This window comes from Acanthochromis polyacanthus, chromosome 2 (assembly GCF_021347895.1).
Source record: "Acanthochromis polyacanthus isolate Apoly-LR-REF ecotype Palm Island chromosome 2, KAUST_Apoly_ChrSc, whole genome shotgun sequence".
NCBI classification, from domain to species: domain Eukaryota; kingdom Metazoa; phylum Chordata; class Actinopteri; family Pomacentridae; genus Acanthochromis; species Acanthochromis polyacanthus.
In genome coordinates this window covers 32,501,065-32,523,007 of record NC_067114.1, presented here as the reverse complement: position 1 = coordinate 32,523,007, position 21,943 = coordinate 32,501,065, and the positions used below count along the sequence as shown (strand labels likewise).

General features: G+C 43.2%; 1 long non-coding RNA gene across 1 annotated transcript; it reads left to right on the top strand.

The window, feature by feature from the left end:
• The first annotated feature begins 3,739 nt into the window (after positions 1-3,739).
• LOC110968487 (uncharacterized) lies at positions 3,740-17,532 on the top strand. Its single transcript, XR_002596883.2, has 3 exons — positions 3,740-5,694; positions 17,114-17,210; positions 17,372-17,532. It is a non-coding gene; the product is annotated as an uncharacterized LOC110968487 (long non-coding RNA).
• The last annotated feature ends 4,411 nt before the right edge of the window (positions 17,533-21,943 follow it).

Sequence of the window (21,943 nt, the reverse complement as noted above, 5' to 3'; positions counted from 1 at the left end):
TGCTATCAGTATTAGACAACATCCTTCTCTTACACCTATACGGCTCGGCGATATGGACCACCATATTTCCCTGTACGCAGATGACGTCGTGGTCCTTTTTTCACAACCTGAACAGTCTGTCCCCACTCTGCTGGACCTTATAAAATCATTTGGTGATATTTCTGGATATACAATCAATTGGCAAAAAAGTGAATTTATGTCTCTTGGTGCCCACCTCGAAGCTGAGTTTTTGAGTAGTCTTCCTTTTAAAAACACAGAAAAACTGAAGTATCTGGGGGTAGTTTTACCAAAAGATCCGAGGTTAATCTTTAAATTTAATTTTCTTGATAAATTGGATAAGCTGAAAGGGGACATTGATAAGTGGCGCATCCTCCCTCTCTCTATGGTGGGTCGAATAAATGCTATTAAAATGATATCGCTGCCGAGATTTCTCTATCTATTTCAAAATCTCCCCATTTTTTTAACAAAATCATTTTTTAAATCAATCGAATCAGTGGTCATGCCTTTCATCTGGAGCTTTAAAGCCCATATAATATCAAAAACTCACTTATACAAACCTAAAGAGATGGGAGGATTAGGGCTACCTTGTTTCCAACATTATTACTGGGCTGCAAATCTTAGGGCTCTTGTTTACTGGCAGGAAGATTATAATCTGGAAGTTTCAGCAGATATTCCAGCTTGGGTTGTAATTGAAAAGAAATGCATTATTAATAGTTCACTGCGTGCACTCCTTTTCTCAACATCCAGCCTGCCCACAGGCACAAAGGTGAACAACCAGATAATTTCCAACTGTCTCAGAATTTGGTCACAAATTAAGAAGTACTGTAAGTTGTCAGACACTTCCCTCTACGCTCCGATTCACCATAATCATGCATTCCCTCCATCACTTTCAGATGCAGCTTTTGACAGCTGGAGGTTAAAAGGCATAGTCACTTTAAAAGACCTGTACGTTAATAAAAAATTTGCCTCCTTTGCCCAGCTAAAAGACAAGTTCTCTCTTCCATCAACACACTTTTTTAGATATTTACAAATCAGAAACTATGCCCGCCAATGTTTGCTTAATTTTGAAAACCTCCCTGAGGAAAAAAGGGTTTACTCACTCTTACTGGGACCGCCTGACTCCAAAGGTTTGATCTCAAACTTTGTCAAAATACTTCATGAACACGTTAACTTTAGTACACAATTTTTGAGGTCGGCCTGGGAGAAAGAGTTGGGGTTGCAGATTGATGATACGGATGTCTGGGAGGAGAGCCTCAGCAGAATACGCTCCTGTTCCATTAATGCTAGGCATCGGTTAATTCAATTTAAGGTGATGCATAGATTACATTACTCAAAAGTTAAATTAAATAAAATTTATCCTACGATCTCCTCTCTGTGTGACCGGTGCAGATCTGCTGATGGTTCTCTAACCCACCTTTTTTGGACTTGCCCAAAACTGCATAACTTTTGGTGTGAAATATTCAAGTGGTTTTCTGAAATCTATGACTGTGTGTTTAACCCTGACCCACAGGTAGCATTATTTGGATATTCTCTGTCCCTACAAAATCACAGCCTCTCAGTGCAGAGCACTATCATGTATGGAATGGTAATTGCTAAGAGACTGATTTTAAGACTCTGGAAATCCGACACTGTGCCTCAGTTCAAGGCATGGCTGATGGAACTAACAAGCTTACTACACATGGAGAAAATCAGATACAGTGTCATGGACAATCTTAATAGATTTTACACCATATGGCAACCATTCTTGGATCGTCTTGTCCGGCCTGGTGGGCGTTCCAACATACCCCCAGTGTCCCACTCACCTTGAACTTGAAAACCTGTTGATCTGTGATGCTTTAGTGATGCAACATTGTATTTTACTGCCTTCTGTACGCCCAGTTCTGTTTTTGTTTTTGTTAGTCTTTGTCTAGTTTTGTTTTGTTTGTTTTTTTAAGATAAAAAAACCTTAATAAAAATACTGTTCCAAAAGAATAATCATATTGAAGAACTGTACAGACAAGTGGGCCAGAGAGGTACTTTTTTAAATTGGGAAAATTAAAGGATATTTCTGTTTTTATCACAACTTGGGTGTTTTCTTGATAGTTTTATCATGATTATATGACCCTGATACTTATTCTGACATTGTACCCAAAATATTAATTGCTGAGCTATGGAAACATGGAAATGTTGAATCAATACTCCAGGTTATAACTACACCAGGAAGACAATAAAAACCTTAAATAAACTCTGTGAAAAGGTTGTTGAGAAGCAAAAGTCAGGGGATCTATTGAAATTTTCATTTCCAAATCAATGGATGTCCTGTGGAGACAAGTTAGATCCATCATTAAGAAATGGAAGGACAAGGCACCTGTATGAATCTGCTTAGAACAGGCCGTCATCAAGAACTGAGTGACCGTGCCACAAAGAAACTAGTAAGAAAGACCACCAAGATACCTGGTACTACTTTTTAATGAAGTTGTGTTTTTTTAATCAGATTTGACTGCTACATACAGTTTTATATCCCAGTGACCACAGATTTTGGTAAAGCTGAGATATGGTGGTGTTAGGAGTCTGTATATACATTGCTCAACAAATGTATTACCGTAGATCACCTGTCATAAAAATGAGAAAATGCAAATATTTTAGAAGTCTGTCTAAATCTTGTTTCAAACTAAACATTGTATTGTTATTTGTTAGGCAAATGACACACTGGAACAATTAAAAAGTCCTTATTCACATATATTAACCAAAATTCTTAATATTTTGTATGACCTCCTGTGGTCCTGATAACAGCTTACAGTCTTACTGGCATTGTTTCTATGTACTTTTCAACAGTCTCTTTTGCTATTGTGTTCCATACAGTTTCTAGCTGTTCACAGAGACTTGCTTCGGGATGAAACTTTTGTGTGATCTATTTTTTTATTCAATAAATCCCAGATCTGTTCAATAGGATTCAAGTCTGGACTTTGATTTGGGCAGTCCATCAGTTCCTGGACTACAATTTCCTCTTTCTTGGTCCAGTAGTCTCTGCACAGCTTTGAAGTATGCCTGGGGTCATTGTCTTCTTGCTATATGAACCCATGACCAATCAAGTTGAATCCAGCAGGGATTTCAGGATGCGCAAAGATGCTGTGGTAGACCTTCTTGTTCATGATACGACAAATTTTAACTAATTTTCCAATGCCATTTCCATAAATGGAACCCCATGCCATAATGGAATCTCCACTGCGTGTTTCACTGTGGATACAATGCATCTAGTAACAAAACATTCTCCAGCTTTTCTGCGGACATAAACATGACAGTACTGACTGAAGAGTACAAACTTGGACTCATTTGTCCAGAGTACCTTCTTCCAGTCATCTACAGTCCAGTGTTTGTGCTCCTTGGCAAATTTAGGCATTTTTGGATGTTTGCCGGCCTCAATAATGGCTGCTTAGCAGCTTTTTTTCCCTTTACGCCTTGTTCCTTCAGACTTCTGCTTATGAACATTCTGGAGATCTTTTCAGATTCTGATCTAGAAGCATTAATCTCTGCCTGAAGATCAGCAGTGGTCTTCCTTTTGTCTCTAGTTCTTCAGATCTTGAGGTACCTGGCATTTGATTCAGTTTACACACGTGGACAAAATTGTTGGTACCCCTCAGTTAAAGAAGGAAAAACCCACAATTCTCACTGAAATCACTTGAAACTCACAAAAGTAACAATAAATAAAAATTTATTGAAAATTAAATAATCAAAATCAGCCATCACTTTTGAATTGTTGATTAACATAATTATTTAAAAAAACAAACTAATGAAATAGGGCTGGACAAAAATGATGGTACCCATAACTTAATATTTTGTTGCACAACCTTTTGAGGCAATCACTGCAATTAAACGATTTCTGTATTTGTCAATGAGCGTTCTGCAGCTGTCAACAGGTATTTTGGCCCACTCCTCATGAGCAAACAGCTCCAGTTGTCTCAGGTTTGATGGGTGTCTTCTCCAAATGGCATGTTTCAGCTCCTTCCCCATATGTTCAATGGGATTCAGATCTGGGCTCATAGAAGGCCACTTTAGAATAGTCCAACGCTTTTCTCTCAGCCATTCTTGGGTGTTTTTGGCTGTGTGTTTTGGATCGTTGTCCTGTTGGAAGACCCATGACCTGCGACTGAGACCAAGCTTTCTGACACTAGGCAGCACATTTCTCTCCAGAATGCCTTGATAGTCTTCAGATTTCATCGTACCTTGCACACTTTCGAGACACCCTGTGCCAGATGCAGCAAAGCAGCCCCAAAACATTACTGAGCCTCCTCCATGTTTCACCGTAGGGACAGTGTTCTTTTCTTCGTATGCTTGGTTTTTGAGTCTATGAACATAGAGTTGATGTGCCTTACCAAAAAGCTCCAGTTTGGTCTCATCTGTCCAAAGGACATTCTCCCAGAAGCTTTGTGGCTTGTCAACATGCATTTTTGCAAATTCCAGTCTGGCTTTTTTATGAGTTTTTTTCAGCAGTGGTGTCCTCCTTGGTCGTCTCCCATGAAGTCCACTTTGGCTCAAACAACGACGAATGGTGCGATCTGACACTGATGTACCTTGGCCTTGGAGTTCACCTTTAATTTCTTTGGAGGTTGCTCTGGGCTCTTTGGATACAATTCGAACGATCCGTCTCTTCAATTTGTCATCAATTTTCCTCTTGCGGCCACGTCCAGGGAGGTTGGCTACTGTCCCGTGGGTCTTGAACTTCTGAATAATATGAGCCACTGTTGTCACAGGAACTTCAAGCTGTTTAGAGATGGTCTTATAGCCTTTACCTTTAAGATGTTTGTCTATCTTTTTTTTTTCGGATGTCCTGGGACAATTCTCTCCTTCGCTTTCTGTTGTCCATGTTCAGTGTGGTACACACCTTTTCACCAAACAGCAGGGTGACTACTTGTCTCCCTTTAAATAGGCAGACTGACTGATTATGAGTTTGGAAACACCTGTGATGTCAATTAAATGACACACCTGAGTTAATCATGTCACTCTGGTCAAATAGTTTTCAATCTTTTATAGAGGTACCATCATTTTTGTCCAGGCCTGTTTCATTAGTTTGTTTTTTTAAATAATTATGTTAATCAACAATTCAAAAGTGATGGCTGTTTTTGATTATTTAATTTTCAATAAATTTTTATTTATTGTTACTTTTGTGAGTTTCAAGTGATTTCAGTGAGAATTGTGGGTTTTTCCTTCTTTAACTGAGGGGTACCAACAATTTTGTCCACGTGTGTACTGTCACACCCGCAGCCGCAGGCTCATAAGTGGCAGTACTCGCCCCTCCTCTGGCCCTGTTTTTTTTTTTCTTTTTACCCCTCTCTTAGGTGTGTGTGTGTGCACAGAGGCCTGGCTGCAGGTGTTGGTAATCAGCAGCATCAGTGGGAGCAGTGCACGAGCAGGTGGGAGTAATCCAATCAACCGCTCCTACTACTCCATATAACCAGACGCCATTCATCAGTCGTTGCCGGACCGTGAACGATCTCCAGTGCTGCTCACCGTTCTGCCACTCCACCACGGATGCCAGCCACGCCAGCACGGACGTCAGTCACACAAACACCAAAGTCAGTCACACCACCGTGGACTTCAGCCCCAAATCCTCTCTCCAGTCTCTCCACCGCCGGCTGTTCCTGGGTTCTACTACCCCTCCCTCAAGTGGCCTGAACTTGACCCATTCCTGGACACACCTCATTCGAGCAACGTCAGGTAAGTCCGATCCCGTACAGTACCAGACTCTAGTTATACCTGTTAGATTCCAAATTTTCCTGTTCTTTCTTGATTGGCTTTCTCGTTTGTATATATTCCTGTTTGGTATTTTTGTGTCATAGACTAAAGTATATTCTGGTTTGTATTAACCTGGTTTCCGGCGTTGTGTTTAGTATTCCTGCCTTGGTGCTACCATACATGGCTTGCTTATCGTCTAGTTATTCTAGTTAAGGCATTCCCCTGTCTTCTAGATTCCTGTTTAAATTTGTATTCCTGACTTGGTGTTACCATATGTGGGTCTGCTTAAATTAAGTTTAATTTTGTCTTTGTGGTTACTCTGCCTACCCACTAGAGGGTGTCTGAATCTGTACTGCCTACAGCAGATTCTTAGTACATCTGTGTCTACTGTTGCCTCTTCGGAAGCACAAGATTTGAACCAAAAAAGTACTGGCACGTAACTAGAACTAAATTAGCACCTGGTTGTCTTTGGTCGAAAAGAAGCTAAGAGCACTTAATGTCTTTTCCTATTTGTCTCAAAGACCATATAACATCATGAAGTGCTTTAATTCAGATTCTGTCTTTTTCAGTGAGTTCCCCACAGCTCGCCATTTTGAACAAGAGTGAGGAATTTCAAATTGAATTCATGTTGTTATACCCAAATTTGAGCCAACACACTAGAATTCTCTGAAAAGTCAGAAATTAATCAAGAATAGCAGACAACCACTAAAACAAAATTTTCCATGCAGGAAATGTAAGTAAAGAACTGTCATTTGGGGTCTGTGATGGCCATGCCCACAGCCACACAAATGGTTGTGGTATTTACACACTCACAAACACCATTACCACATGTTTAAATACTTTGATTTGCAGTCAGTTAAATTACAACACAGTTTTGTTTAAAATTGGTTTATTAGCACGTTGACAACATACAGTTTTCTGGATGGCCCGTGCACATTTAGTTTACATTGTGTCATTTTGCTACTTGTTTGTATTAATTCGCTTCTCCTCTCATTGCTTTAACTGGCTGCTGTGTGGCATTTCCTGCTTTGAGACAGACACAAGCTGGGAAAACCAAAGCGCTAGAGATTTCTGAAGTGGCCGGCAATGAGTCGGATCCTCCCATTGAATGCCTATGGAGAGATTTGAAAATTGCTGTTGCAAGAAGGCACCCTTCAAATCTCAGAGACCTGGGGCCTGTCTCAAAAAGCAGGTTTGTTAAAACTCAAAACTCTGAGTTTGTTAACCCTGAAATGACGAAAACTCAGAGTTTTCCGTTTCACAAAGCGAGGTAACTCTAACCAGGGAACGCGGGGTAACTCCAGCCTGTTTCACAAAGAGAGGAAACTTAAACTCTCGGTCAGTTACCGCAGTAACAGACTCTATGACTCTAACCTGGTTGCCAGCGGGTTTATCTGAGAAAACCTCGAGTTTCTCTCTGTCTCTGCTCTCTTTAAGCCACACACGATGCTTGATTTCCTCATTCAATCAGTCAGTAAGCGTAGAACAGCTTTTATTAATGATCCAGTGGATAAAGGCATAGGGGTGGCATGGGTCAGTGGGTAGAGTGGCCGTCTTGTAACTGGAAGGTTGCCGGTTTGATCCTCGGCCCGTCGAGCTCATGTCAAGGTGTCCCTGAGCAAGACACCGAACCCCTAATTGCTCCTGGTGGGTTGTGGTTAGCGTCTTGCATGGCAGCTTCCGCCATCAGTGTGTGAATGTGATGTATAATGTAAAGTGCTATATAAATACAACCTTTTACCATTTATAAAGGAGCAGCATTACTGCACAAATTAAATATTGGTCGGTAGATTGTTATCAGACCGAGCATAAATGTTTTCGCATGTTCGGACAATTATGTTTTTGAGCGGTACTGTTTCATAATCGTTTCAAGTCCATAATCTACATAAACAACCAAATCCATCCTTACATTTACATTACCAGCCGCAGTCATGCTCTCACATCCAGCAGATATTGTGTGTTGCGCTGCGGTTCTTTGCAAATGGAAGTTTTTATATAATGTCGGAGATGCAGAGCACTTCAGTAAGGTAACAGTATGGAGGACGGTCAGAAAAGTGTTCCTGGCCCTGAAACGGCTTTTACTCATCATTGTGGTTTTCCCTGGACATAAACCTGTCAGAGCCACAGGATTGCAGGTGAATGATGTAGAGATCTGTTTAAATAAATTTTAAATCATATTCTGTTAATGACATTCTGCTGCAACCTCAGACTGGGATTAGTCAATTTAATTTCTTTTAGGATTTCCCTGTGTGATTGGCTGCATAGATGGCACACACAACCCCATCACAGCTCCCTCACATCGTGAACAGGAAGTCCATTCACAGCATAAATGTGCAGGTAGGCTGCAGGTAGACTGACTACTGTTTCTAAATGTTAAAGACTGCATCATAGTTCAACATCTGTTATTCTCTGCACTGTCCAGATCATATGTGATGCTGCATACATCATTTCTAATGTGGAGGCCAAGTGGCCCGGGTCTGTTCATGACTCCAGGATTTATGGAGAGTCTAACCTGAACAACAGACTGCAGCGTAGTCAGCAGCCTAAAGATTTTCACAATAGAATTCTCTTGTCTCCCTCCTTTAATATACTCTGATGTATCCACTATACATTACAGGAGAGTTTGATGGCCTTCTGCTGGGTGACAGGGGTTACCATGCCAACCCAGGCTGATGACCTCATACCCTGACCCTGAACCTGACCCCCAGCAGGACTTCAACCAGACTCACTGCAGGACCAGAGCCCGGGTGGAGATAGGCCTGCTGAAAGCCCGTTTCCAGTGCCTACATCTCCTCAAGGTGACCCCTGAGAGGGCCTGTGGTATTACTGTGGCATGTGTTGTTCTTCATAATATTACCACTATTAGAGGAGAGCAACACCTTGCCCTACAAATTGAAGACGAAGATGATGACCCCATCCACCTGCAGCTATCCAGGACAGCAGAGCAGTCAGAGAGACCATATGCAATAATCACTTTAGAGTTTAAGTCACCATCATCGTCACCACAGCAAATAAAGACATGATACACATTTCATTTGGTCTTCTTCATTTCATACAAATAAAAGAGATAGTTCAGTTAATTTTCCAATAGTTAACATAATTCACCTGTGACCATGCACCCACCTCTAACTTGTGCTCCAGTATTTCAATTTCCAGATCTGCACTCCTAATCTGTTTTTTGGATTTTTCTCAGCAAATGCAGTTTGTAAATCTGCTTTACTGATAACTGGGAATACATAGAGGACATTAAATTATACAGTTGTACATGAATTCCATGGAATGAACCTCTGGTGTTTACTGAACATCCATCTCACTGTGTCAATCTGTGCAGTGGAAGTTGAGGGACCATCCATAGCTATCAAAAGGCAGTAAAAGAGGCCAAAAATGAATATCTGTCTGACATTATCTCTACCAGCTCTAACAACCCAAGAGTACTTTTCAACAAAACTCAGTCTGTAATCATCCCCCCTGTCTGCACTTTGAAAAATGTCAGTTTCTACATGTGAAAGATACTTATATTCCTCCTGCATCCCTTGCCGTCTTCGAGTCGTTTGAACCTGTGTCTCTGTCCTCACTTTTTGAAGTGGTCCAGGGGATGAGACCCACTAACTGTCCCCTAGACAATATGCCAGCTAAGCTGCCGAAACAGGTCTTTAATACAGTAGCCCCCTGTCTGCTTGCTCTGATAAATAGCTGCCTTAGTGCTGGATCTGTCCCAGCAGTCTTTAAACATGTTGTGGTCAGACCACTTCTTTAAAAAAGCCAACCTCGACCCTGCTGTTTTATCTAATTTTAGACTGGTCTCTCATTTGCCATTTTTATCTAAGGTTTTAGAAAAATTACTAATTCCTTGTCTGGCTCAGCATGTTGGTCTACAGGGCACTGTTCTCCAGTGGTTCAGCTCCTATCTGATGGACAGGACTTTCGCTGTGATGATTGATGATCACTCGTGTCTGCCTGCCTCACTGTCATCTGGGGTACCCCAAGGGTCCATCCTTGGACCAGTTCTGTTTTCACTATATCTGCTACCGCTTGGAGCCATCATTGCTAAGCATAACCAGTCTTTCCATCTTTATGCTGATGACCTCCAGCTCTATCTGCCTGTGCTACCTAATGCTGAGTCTGCTCTGGACTCTTTACACAGCTGCTTATCGGATATTAAATGTTGGCTGGCCCAGAACTTTCTGCATTTAAAGGAAAGTAAAACTGAGTGTATCCTCCTTGCCGCCCCGACTTGCACCTCAAGGTTTTGTCCAGTTCATCTCTGGGTTTCCCTGTTGGTCCAACTATAAAAAACCTTGGTGTCATTTTTGACAGGCAAATTGCTTCTGTTGTTAAGGCTAGCTTTTTCCAGCTACGTCTCCTCACTAAGATCAAGCCCTTTCTCTCTAAACATTCATGCTTTAATCACTTCTCGCATTGACTATTGTAACGCACTGTATTCTGGTATTGTACAATCATCACTCCGTCGTCTTCAACTGGTTCAGAATGCAGCTGCCTGTCTGCTGACCCACTCATCCAGACATAGTCACATCACCTCCATCCTCTCCGCCCTCCATTGGCTTCCTGTCCATCAATAAATTGAATTCAAAATTTTAACATTTGTTTTTAAGGCCCTCCATGGCCTTGCTCCATTGTATTTCTCGAAGCTTTTAACCATCCACCGCCCCAGCAGAGCCCTCTGGTCGTCCTCACAGATGGTACTTGACGTGCCTAGGTCCCTGTACAAGCAGTGGGGTGATCGTTCCTGTGTTGTTGCTGCTCCAAAACTCTGGAACGCACTCGCACTTGAGCTTTGACTTATCTCTGACCGGTCACTCTTGAAGTCAAAACTCAAAACCCACCTTTTCAGACGTGCCTTCGTCTTCTAGAACTGTTTTATTCTCATGTTCCCTAGAATCCCTCATTTAATGTTACTGATTCATTTGTGCCACATGTTGGTTTTTATCTTTTTATGGTTTTATGTTTTATGGTTGTTATGGTTTTTATGGTTTTGTGATAACCAAATCGTTTAGTTTTGTTTTACCGTGCTGTTGGAAAGCACTTTGGTCTTCTCTTATGAGGTTGTAAGGTGCTCTATCAATAAATTTTGATTGGTTGATTGACTGATTATTCTAACCTTAAGCTAGCATACAAAACTGTCCCCTTCCCTACCTGAACATGTCAGACCACCTCTCCCTGCTACTAGTTCCTGCATACACCACCATCAGAAGGAGAACAAAGCCAATGACTAAGACTATTAAAACCTGGCCAGCAGCTGCACTTAGCCAGCTACAGGACTGCTTCCAGAGTACAGAGTGGTCTGTATTCAACCATATGTACTTACAGGAGCACACAGATAATGTGTTAATCTACATCAATTACTGTACATATACTGTTACTCTGGATAAGCGGATCATGATTTATTCCAACCAAAAGCCCTGGATGACATCTGAGGTGAGAACACTCCTGAGAGCATGGAACTCTGTCTTCAAATCAGGGGACAGGGCCCTGTACAGCACAGCTAAATCTGACTTAAGGAGAGGCATCAGAGGCGGAGTACAAGAGGAAGGTGGAATCTCACCTCGAGAACAATAACCCACGGCGGATGTGGCAAGGGATCCAGCAGCTGACGAAATACAAAGGCAAGTTGCCAGCAGCAGCCAACACAAAGGCCTCGTTAGTGGATTAACTCAACAGCTTCTTCGCCTGCTTCGAGTCATCCAGATCAGCCACTCCACTGGTGCCTTGTCGACCCTCCAGCCCCCAGTCTCTCACTCTTCAGGAACATCAGGTGAGGCGTGCACTGAAGTAAATCCAAGAAAAGCTGCCGGACCAGATGGCGGTCTTGGAATGGTGCTTCGTCCCTGTGCAGACCACCTGGCAGGAGTTCTGACGGGGATCTTCAATTCATTCCTGTCACAGTTCCGCCCTGTCTAAAGGCCCCTACTATTGTTCCAGTACCCAAGACTACAGCCATTAAAGACCTTAATGACTACAGACCAGTGGCACTGACGTCTATGGTGATGAAGTGCTTTGAAAGGCTTGTTCTCCAGCACCTTAAAGCTTGTCTCCCCCGGAACATCGACCCACACCAGTTTGCCTATAGCGCAAATCGGTCCATGGAGGATGCCATCACCACAGCTCTTCACACAGCACTGAGCCTCCCAGAGCTCCCAGGAACCTACGTCAGGATGCTGTTGGTCAACTACAGCTTGGCGTTCAACACCATCAGCCCTGACATCCTGGTGGACCTGGACTTGGACCCCCTGATGTGCTCCTGGATCAAGAACTTCTTGACAAACCGACCACAGGTTGTGAAGGTGAGTCAGCTCTACTCATCCACCCTGACACTCAACACTGGTTCTCCCCATGGCTGTGTGGTGAGCCCTGTACTGTACGCCCTCTACACGTATGACTGTTCACCCATCCACCCCTCGAACACCATCATTAAGTTCGCCGATGACACCACTGTGGTTGGCCTCATCTCGAGGGGTGATGAAACGGCTTACAGGGAGGAAATACAGGAGCTGGTAGGGTGGTGTTCCAGGAACAACCTGGAGCTGAATACCAAGAAGACCAAAGAGATGGTCATTGATTTAAGGAGGCATAAGGGGGACCATGCTCCACTATATCAACAGGGTTTGTGTGGAAAGAGTGGCCTTCTTCAAGTTCCTGGGGACTCATTTATCTGAGGACCTCACCTGTCCTCAGCACTGTCTGGTCAAAAAGGCACAGCAGAGACTCCACTTCCTCAGAGTGCTGAGGAAGAGAGACTGCAGGTGTCCTTCTATCAGGCCACCATAGAGTCTGTGCTGACCTACTGTGGGACTGTCTGGTTCGCAGCCTGCTCTGCCGCAGACAGGAAGGCTCTGCAGAGGGTTATCAGGACAGCAGAGAAGATCATTGGCTGCCCTCTGCCTCCTCTGGAGAACATCACAACCTCCCACTGCATCAGCAGAGCAAAAAAGATCTGGGAAGACAGCACACACCCTGGCCAGAAGCTGTTCAGTCTGCTGCCATCAGGGAAGAGACTGAAATCCTCAAAATACAGGACAAACATGCTTAGGAACAGTTTCTATCCATGGTACATCAGACTCCTGAACTCCAAATACCTGTCTACTTGAATGCACAATGTCATTTTTTTCTGCTTTTGTACAATTTCCTAACATTTTCATATTCTACTGGTTCTCATTCCATTTCATTTACCTCCCATATTGTAAATATCTGGTCTCCTTTGCAGATGTTGTCATTTGTAATATTGTTTTGTTATATATGTACATTTGATTCTATTATTTAATGTTGATATTTTATTTCTTATTGCTTGTTGTTGTGCACCATCCAGCGGAAGCTATTTATTTTTTCATCATGCCACATATGATGACAATAAAGCCATTCTAAATTCTAAGGCTGAGTCCAGCCACAACACGAGGAAGTTAATTTTGGCTGCTTGTACCCACGATCTCATTCTTTCAGTCACTAGAGCTCATGACCATAGGTGAAGGTTGGAATGTAGATGCACTGGTAAATCAAAAACTTTGTCTTGCAGCTCAGCTCCCTCTTCACCACAACTGTTAGGTCTAACACCCTACACTACTGCTAATGCTGCACTAAGCCGCCTCTCTATCTACTTCCATTTTCCTATCACTTGTGAACAAGATCCCGAGATACTTGAACTCCTTCTCTTGTGGAAGGAACTCCAATCTGGAGAAAGCAATCCACCGCTTTCCAGCAGAGAACCATGGCCAGATGGAGGTGCTTATCCCCATCCCTGCCACTTTGCACTCAGCTGCATATCACTCCGGTGCACACTGAAGGTGACGGTTTGATGAAACCAACAGAACCACATCATCCACAAAAAGCACATGCAATCTTGAGGTCCCCATACAAGACACCCTTCTCACCCTGGCTACACCTTGAGACCCTGTCCATGAACACCACAAACAGGAGCAGCCCTGGTGGAGTCCAACACCTGCTGGAAACATGTCTGACTTTGTGCCGAGTACAGCATACTCCTGCAGTACCCCTCACAGAGTCCTTTGGCTCTAAAATCCTCCCACCTGAGTTTTAGCTTTCACAACTGCTGCAGCTGCTGCATCTGCAGCCTTGTTGGCTGCAGCGGCAGTACCAGTCAGCCAACAGGTGTCAACTGCATCAAGAGACCCCCAAGTCAGCCAGGCCCGAAAAACCTCCTTTTTTTTAGTCTGATGTCTTCCTTCACCGCTGATGTCCATCATTGGGGCTTTGAGTTTCGGCTGTGACAGGCACCAGTGACTTTCTGGCCACAGCTCCTAACAGCAGCTTCTGTAATGGAGACTTTGAACATGGCCCATTCCGTTTCTAAGTTTCCAATGTCCCCCAGGATAAAGGAAAAAACTCTTGTGGAGGTGGGAGTTGAAAACCCCATAGACAAGGGCCTCTACCAGATGTACCCAGTTCTCCGTCACTACACGTTTGGGTTTGCTAGGTTTGTCTGGTAGCCTGCCCCACTTTCAGATCCAACTCATTATCAACTGGTGATCAGTTGACAGCTCTGCTCCTCTCTTAACCCAAGCATCTGAGACATACGGCTGCAGGTCTGATGGCACTACAATGAAATCGATCGACCTCTGACCTAAGGTGCCTTGGTACCAGGTACACTTATGAGTAACCTTATCCTTGAACATGGTGTTCCTTATGACCAGTCTATGACTAGCACAGAAGTCCAATAGCAAAACCACTCAGATTCAGATCGAGCAGGCCATTCTTCAAAATCATCTCCCTGCAATCTTCTCGATGGTTGCCCATGTAAGCGTTGAAGTCCCCCTGGAGAACCATGGAGTCCCCAGGTGACACCTCTTCCAGGACACCACCCGGAGACTCCAAGAAGGCTGAATACTCTGAACTGCTGTATGGTGCACAAGCACAAGCAATAGTCAGAGTTTTCCCCTCTGCAAGACGAAGTCCCAGAGAGGCAACCCTCTCGTTCTCCAGGTAGAGCTCCAACAAAGCGGTGCTCAGCCAGGGGCTTGCGAGTATACCCACACCCACCTAACACCTCTCACCATGGGAAACTCTGAGTCCAGCTGATCATGAACATTTGCAGAGTCCACATTTTATAGTGATGGTCCTCTGACCAGGGAGGGAGAATACAAGGGTGAATAGTGGTTAATTTGTGAATGATTGCTAATCATTAACAGAGGGTAATGCAATAAAGAAAAAAAAGGTGGTTGAATCAAGAGCTCCGGCAGACAGATGCAAATCGCAAATGTGTGACAACAAAAGCTAAGAGGGGGGTCTGACAGACAAATAACAAAAAACACAAGATAAAATAATTGTGGATCACAGTGGGAAATGGTATGAAGGACTGACATGTGACACTAGAAAGTATCTGTAGCAAAAGGTGTGTGCTATTTTCTTCAACAATCCACACTTTTTTCGTGTGTGTGTGTGTGTGTGTGTGTGTGTGTGTGTGTGTGTGTGTGTGTGTGTGTGTGTGTGTGTGTGTGTGTGTGTGTGTGTGTGTGTGCGCGCGCGTGTGTGTGTTTGTGTACACTTAATCCTTTTGAATTTCTATATTAAACAAATAATACTTCTAGTTTTGAGTGATTTACAAAACTCTTAAGACTAAAAATCACAAGATTAACAGTAGTCATAATAATTAAACCAAGCAGTATGAACTCAAAAATTGTGTATGCCAATAGTGGAAGTGGGGAAGCTGTCCTCCTGAAGTCCTCTATGGTCAAGTGTGTCCTTTCACACTTGATGCCGTGTTGGTGGTGAGGAGGATGTTGTGTAGTTCGGACCAGCAGGAGTTCAGGATGTCTTCTAGTCGAACTCTCAGATGAGGTCCCAGTTTCCTAGCTGGTTATCATGGTGCAGTCCATCACTGGGAAAAGACTGGACAGCTTTTGCCTGATTGGAATAAACCTTTGTGATATTGTCAATGAGGCTGGAGGCAACAGAGTTTTGCAAACAGTTTGTACGATTTTGTCTTTTAACTTGTCTTATCCATATACTTTTGGATAAGGATATAACGATTTTTTAAAATGACAAACAAAAAACAAATCCATGCAAAATTCTTACAAAAGTAACAGTCAAATTAAGAATCTCATCGGCATGACTCAATGGGTAAAGTGGCCACCTTGGAACTGGAGGGTCGCCGGTTTGATCCCTGGCCTGGAGAGCTCATGTCGAGGTGTCCCTGAGCAAGACGCCGAACCCGTAACCGCTACTGATGAGCCGTGGTTAGCGCCTTGTATGGCAGCTTCCCCCATCAGTATGTGATAGCAATTTTGTTGTACTCTGTATAATGACAATAAAGACATTCTTCTTCTTCTAAAATGTGGGGTCTACAATGCGGTCGACATTGCATTCAGTAGAATAAACAAGGTCATCAATGTCTACATTTCGTCGAGATGGCAACAGTTTTACCTTTTGCTAGATGGCAGATCCTCATTGGAGTATGTATACTTGGATGGTGCTGGAGGGTGGCGGGTGACCCTTTGAATCATTTGGAAATTAACACAGATTGCATATCCTGTCTATGGCACTATGCTCTCAGTGAAAGGACCTACAGGTAACAGAGGATCAGAGACAACTTAACACATGGAAATGCCTCCAACCCCCACAGCTATTAGTTTCCTTTGACGATTTCAGATCAATGAGATTTCACTTTATAGTTGGTAGAGAAGGTCCGGTATCTACCAGAAACAATGACAGTCTTCATTCATCATTTTCAATTCAAATAATGGACCTTAAAACATAAATGTTTCAATTTGTTATTGTCCAAGCAACTCTAAAGGTTGTGCTGTGGAGATTGTTGGTTTTCCCTCTGACAGCTTTGTGGAGGTACCATAGGCAGTGTTAGTTAAATTTTGGTAATTTATCATAGGCAATCTCTTACCCATTGATTTGGATTACCACATTAAGTGCAGTTCTCAAAGCCTTTGTTTAAGAAAGGTGAAATGTAGCTTTGTCTGTAATGTGAGATCTCAGCCTTGGCCTCATTTCTTCCTCTGAAGGCTTGTCTGCCACTTTGTTTGCCTCACCTGTGTAGTGAAATACCCAGACAAGCATTACCATCTAAATTCACCCGTTGCATGTTTTCTTTAATAACAGAACAGTGAAAACGTTAAATGCCATTTAACAAGAGGCAAGCATCCATATAATGAATGATGATTGATCTGATCATTTAAATTTAAGATGTCTTTCAATCATTTCTGATTACCTTAGCTCTTCCAGAAGACTTGTACACAGATTTCTTTGGTGATTTGTAGTTGTTTCTCAAATAAAACAAGGCATTTAACACTGTTGGAAATTATTACAGGCATTTTTTGTGACACTTTCTAACATTGTATGGACAAATTAATAATTAATTAATGGAGAAAGTGGTTTTAAACTACAGATGCTATCAAGAACATTTCTTGTTCATTTTATTTAGTTGCCGGCCTTGGATGATGAAGTCCAGTTACCAAGACCGCTAGTCTGCAGCTCACCGGTCCCGTCCTGCAGCTCCTCCTCTCTACAGACCAAATCAAGTAAGATCTGTTTAGACTTTGCAGACATCAGCATGATCAATATGTTATCTTTTGGCTAATCCTAAAATCACAACATACAACATTTACTTTAAGTTAACTGTGTTCATGAATATAGAAAATAATTACGAACAACGAATACCTTTTTGGGTGCTTTTATACAGGAAAAAGGAAGCGGGATGCTGCTGTGGATCTGCTGCAGTATCTGGAGAGGTCAGAGGAAGGGTCCTTGGAACAGATCAGAAGATGCTAAGACCTGGCCATTGCCATGCTCTATGTTCACTTGTATTTTGACTCTTGCATTTTGAGTGAATAAAAATATATATCCGTGATGAAAGTTACAAGTTTTGTCTACAGAGACTTTATTCAGTGTTCGGTGTACACTTTTATTACACACATTTTGATAGATAATCAGTTGTATTGTTCAAGCAGATTTTAGTCTGAAACATATCAGCAACATATTTTTTTTTTTTTACTGTCACACCAAGCTAGATGGATAAACTGCACTACTGCAGCAGATATTTTATTGAAGTATACTTACATGGCATGTCTACATATACTACTCACTAAAGGTTATTCAACTTTCAGTTGATAATTCATAGAAAATGTAAAAAGTTTATGATATATCAAGTAGGGCATTTAAGTAGAAGCATGCAATAGTGATTTCCTCATCTCAAACAATTTATTGAAACAAAAGTAACAATAGTGGTAGGTATATCACAATAAAAATGGCAATGTCTCATGACTATTTGGACAGAACAGCATGCCTTCAGCTGAAGTCTGGTACAATTGTGTCCCACCAGTGGCATGATTGCGGATGTGCCCAGACAACAGCTGACCTCTGCCTCGCAATTAGCCTTAAGACCATCTATAAAGATAAACATAGATACTATCTTCAATTTATTGCATTTGTTTAACTGCTATGTAATGGATACAAATGTAGTCGGGGCTAAGTAGCTAAGCTAACACTAACACACCACTGTTAAGAATCAGCATCTCTGAGACCTGCCTTCTCAAACGTAGTTGCCATTGCTTGTGACGAGGCTGAAGATAGGTAGCCACTAACAGATTATTTGTTCCTGAATCGCAATGTAGGCTTGCAAAGTCAGGATGCGCCAATGTTGCTGAATGGCTACGCATGCAGTGACGTACTGACATTTAACAGTGACGCAATGACACGGCTCCAATTTGGCTCTACCCCTCTGCTAAACTCACATCAACATTCCCTCTGGACACAAAATCCCTTCTACAAAACTTTAAATGCACACTTACTTCTGCCCTTCATTATCTTTCCTACTTCTTTCAATCAACATGCTACTTAGAAAATGCAAGCTATTCTCTGCTGTAAGGACAGCGAGTCAAATCCACACAAGAACAGCAGTAATTCTAAGTATTGGGAGAAAGAGTCATCTCTGGAAGAATGTAGCCGCAAGGGGACACAAGCCAGTGTCTTATTGTGCTGGTCCCAAGCCCGGATAAATACAGAGGGTTGTGTCAGGAAGGGCATCCGACGTAAAACTTTGGCCAAATCAAACATGTGAATCAAATGTATGACTTCCATACCGGATCGGTCGAGGCCCAGGTAAACAACGACCGCCATCGGTGCTGTAGACCTACAGGGTGCCGGTGGAAGAAGAAGAAGGAGGGGAGAAAGGTGTGTTTGTAGGAAGAGAGAGAAGAGGAACACCAAGAGTCTAGGACTGAGAGTAGGGACTTTGAATGTTGGAACTATGACAGGAAAAGGTAGAGAGCTGGTTGACATGATGCAGAGGAGGAAGGTGGACATACTGCGTGTCCAGGAGACCAGGTGGAAAGGTAGTAAAGCTAGAAGTTTAAGAGCAGGGTTCAAGTAGTTCTACCATAGCGTAGATATGAAGATAAATGGAGTAGGAGTTATCTTGAAGGAGGAGTTTGTTAGGAATGTCCTGGAGGTAAAAAGAGTGTCAGATCGAGTGATGAGCCTGAAGCTAGAAATCGAAGGTGTGATGTTCAGTGTTGTTAGTAGGTATGCCCCACAGGTAGGATGTGAGCTGGAGGAGAAGGAGAAATTCTGGTTGGACCTTGATGAAGTGATGCAGAGTATCCCAAGAAGTGAGAGAGTTGTCATTGGTGCAGACTTCAATGGACATGTTGGTGCAGGAAACAGAGATGATGAGGAGGTCATGGGCAGGTTTGGTATCCAGGAGAGGAACGCAGATGGTGGTTGACTTTGCAAAAAGGATGGAAATGGCTGTAGTGAATACTTTCTTCCAGAAGAGGCAGGAACATTGGGTGACCTATAAGAGTGGAGGTAGGAGCACACAGGTAGACTACAGCTTGTGTAGACGGTGTAATCTGAAGGAGATCAGTGACTGCAAAGTAGTGGTAGGTGAGAGTGTAGCCAGCCAGCATAGGATGGTGGTGTGTAGGATGACCCTGGTGGTGAAGATGAAGAGGGCAAAGGCAGAGCAGAGGACCAAATGGTGGAAGCTGAAAAAGGAAGAGCGTTGTATGACTTTCAGGAAAGAGTTGAGACAGGCTTTGGATGGTCAGGAGGTGCTTCCGGATAACTGGACAACTACAGCAAATGTGATCAGGGAGACGGGTCGGAGAGTACTTGGTGTGTCATCTGGAAGAAAAGGAGATAAGGAGAGTTGGTGGTGGAATGAGGAGGTGCAGGAGTGGATCCAGAGAAAGAGGTTAGCTAAGAAGAAGTGGGACACTGAGAGGACTGAAGAGAGTAGACAGGAGTACAGGGAGATGCAGCGTAAGGTGAAAGTAGAGGTGGCAAAGGCCAGACAAGGGGCTTACGATGACTTGTATGCTAGGTTGGACAGTAAGGAGGGAGAGACTGATCTGTACAGGTTGGCAAGGCAGAGAGACAGAGATGGGAAGGACGTGCAGCAGGTTAGGGTGATAAAGGATAAGGACGGAAGTGTGTTGACAGGTGCCAATAGTGTGATGGGAAGATGGAAAGAGTACTTTGAAGAGATGATGAAAGAGGAAAATGAGAGAGAATGAAGATTAGACGAGCTGACTGTTGTGGACCAGGAAGTAGCAAAGATTAGTAAGGATGAAGTGAGGAGGGCATTGAAGAGGATGAAGAGTGGAAAGGCACTTGGTCCTGATGATATACCTGTGGAGGTATGGAAGTGTCTCGGAGAGGTAGCAGTAGAGTTTCTGACTGGGTTGTTCAACAGGATCTTAGATAGTGAGAAGATGCCCGAGGAATGGAGGAGAAGTGTGCTGGTGCCCATCTTTAAGAACAAGGGAGATGTGCAGAGTTGTGGCAACTACAGAAGAATAAAGCTGATGAGCCACAAGATGAAGCTATGGGAAAGAGTAGTTGAAGCTCGACTAAGGGCAGAGGTGAACATCTGTGAGCAGCAGTATGGTTTCATGCAAAGAAAGAGTACAACAGACGCAATATTTGCTTTGAGGATGTTGATAGAGAAGTACAGAGAAGGTCAGAAGGAGCTGCATTGTGTCTTTGTAGATCTGGAGAAAGCTTATGACAGGGTGCCCAGAGAGGAACTGTGGTATTGTTTGATATAGTCTGGAGTGGCAGAGAAGTATGTTAGAGTGGTGCAGGACATGTATGAGGACTGTAAGACAGTGGTGAGGTGTGCTGTAGGTGTGACAGAGGAGTTCAAGGTGGAGGTGGGACTACATCAGGGATCAGCTCTGAGCCCCTTCTTGTTTGCTATGGTGATGGACAGGATGACAGACGAGGTTAGACAGGAGTCTCCATGGACTATGATGTTTGCAGATGACATTGTGATCTGGAGTGAGAGCAGGGAACAGGTGGAGGAGAAGCTAGAGGCGTGGAGGTTTGCCCTGGAAAAGAGAGGAATGAAGGTTAGCCGCAGTAAGACGGTGTATCTGTGTGTGAATGAGAGGGACCCAAGTGGAAGAGTGAGGTTACAGGGAGAAGAGATCATGAAGGTGGAGGATTTAAGTATTTAGGGTCAAGAGTCCAGAGCAATGGAGAGTTTGGAAAAGAGGTGAAGAAGCGTGTACAGGCAGGCTGGAACGGCTGGAGAAAAGTGTCAGGTGTGATGTGTGATAGAAGAGTTTCAGCTAAAATGAAAGGAAAGGTTTACAAAACTGTGGTGAGACCAGCCATGTTGTTTGGTCTGGAGACAGTGTCCCTGAGGAAAAAACAGGAGGCAGAGCTGGAGGTAGCAGAACTGAAGATGCTGAGGTTCTCTTTGGGAGTGACCAGGATGGATAGGATCAGGAATGAGTACATCAGAGGGACAGCACATGTTAGAGGCTTTGGAGATAAAGTCAGAGAGGCCAGACTGAGATGGTTCGGACATGTCCAGAGGAAAGAGAGTGAATATATTGGTAGAAGGATGCTGAGATTCCCACTGCCAGGCAGGAGGCCTAGAGGAAAACCAAAGAGGAGGTTTATGGATGTGGTTAAAGAGGACATGAAGGTAGTTGGTGCGAGAGAAGAGGATGCAGAAGACAGGGTTAGATGGAGGCAATTGATTCGCTGTGGCGACCCCTGAAGGGAAGAGCCGAAAGGAAAAGAAGAAGAAGAAGACGAAGAAGAGTCATCTCTGGAAGAGCGAATCATATCCCTATTTCTCACCTGGTCCTGCATTGTCCTATTATCATTTTACCTTAAAGAAAAACAAAAACAAAAATACAAACAGACAAACAAAGATACCAACTAATCTTTAATCTCTCCATGTTCACAACCACTTACAACAAATTTGCTTCAAAATATGGATGGCATCAACTTCTTT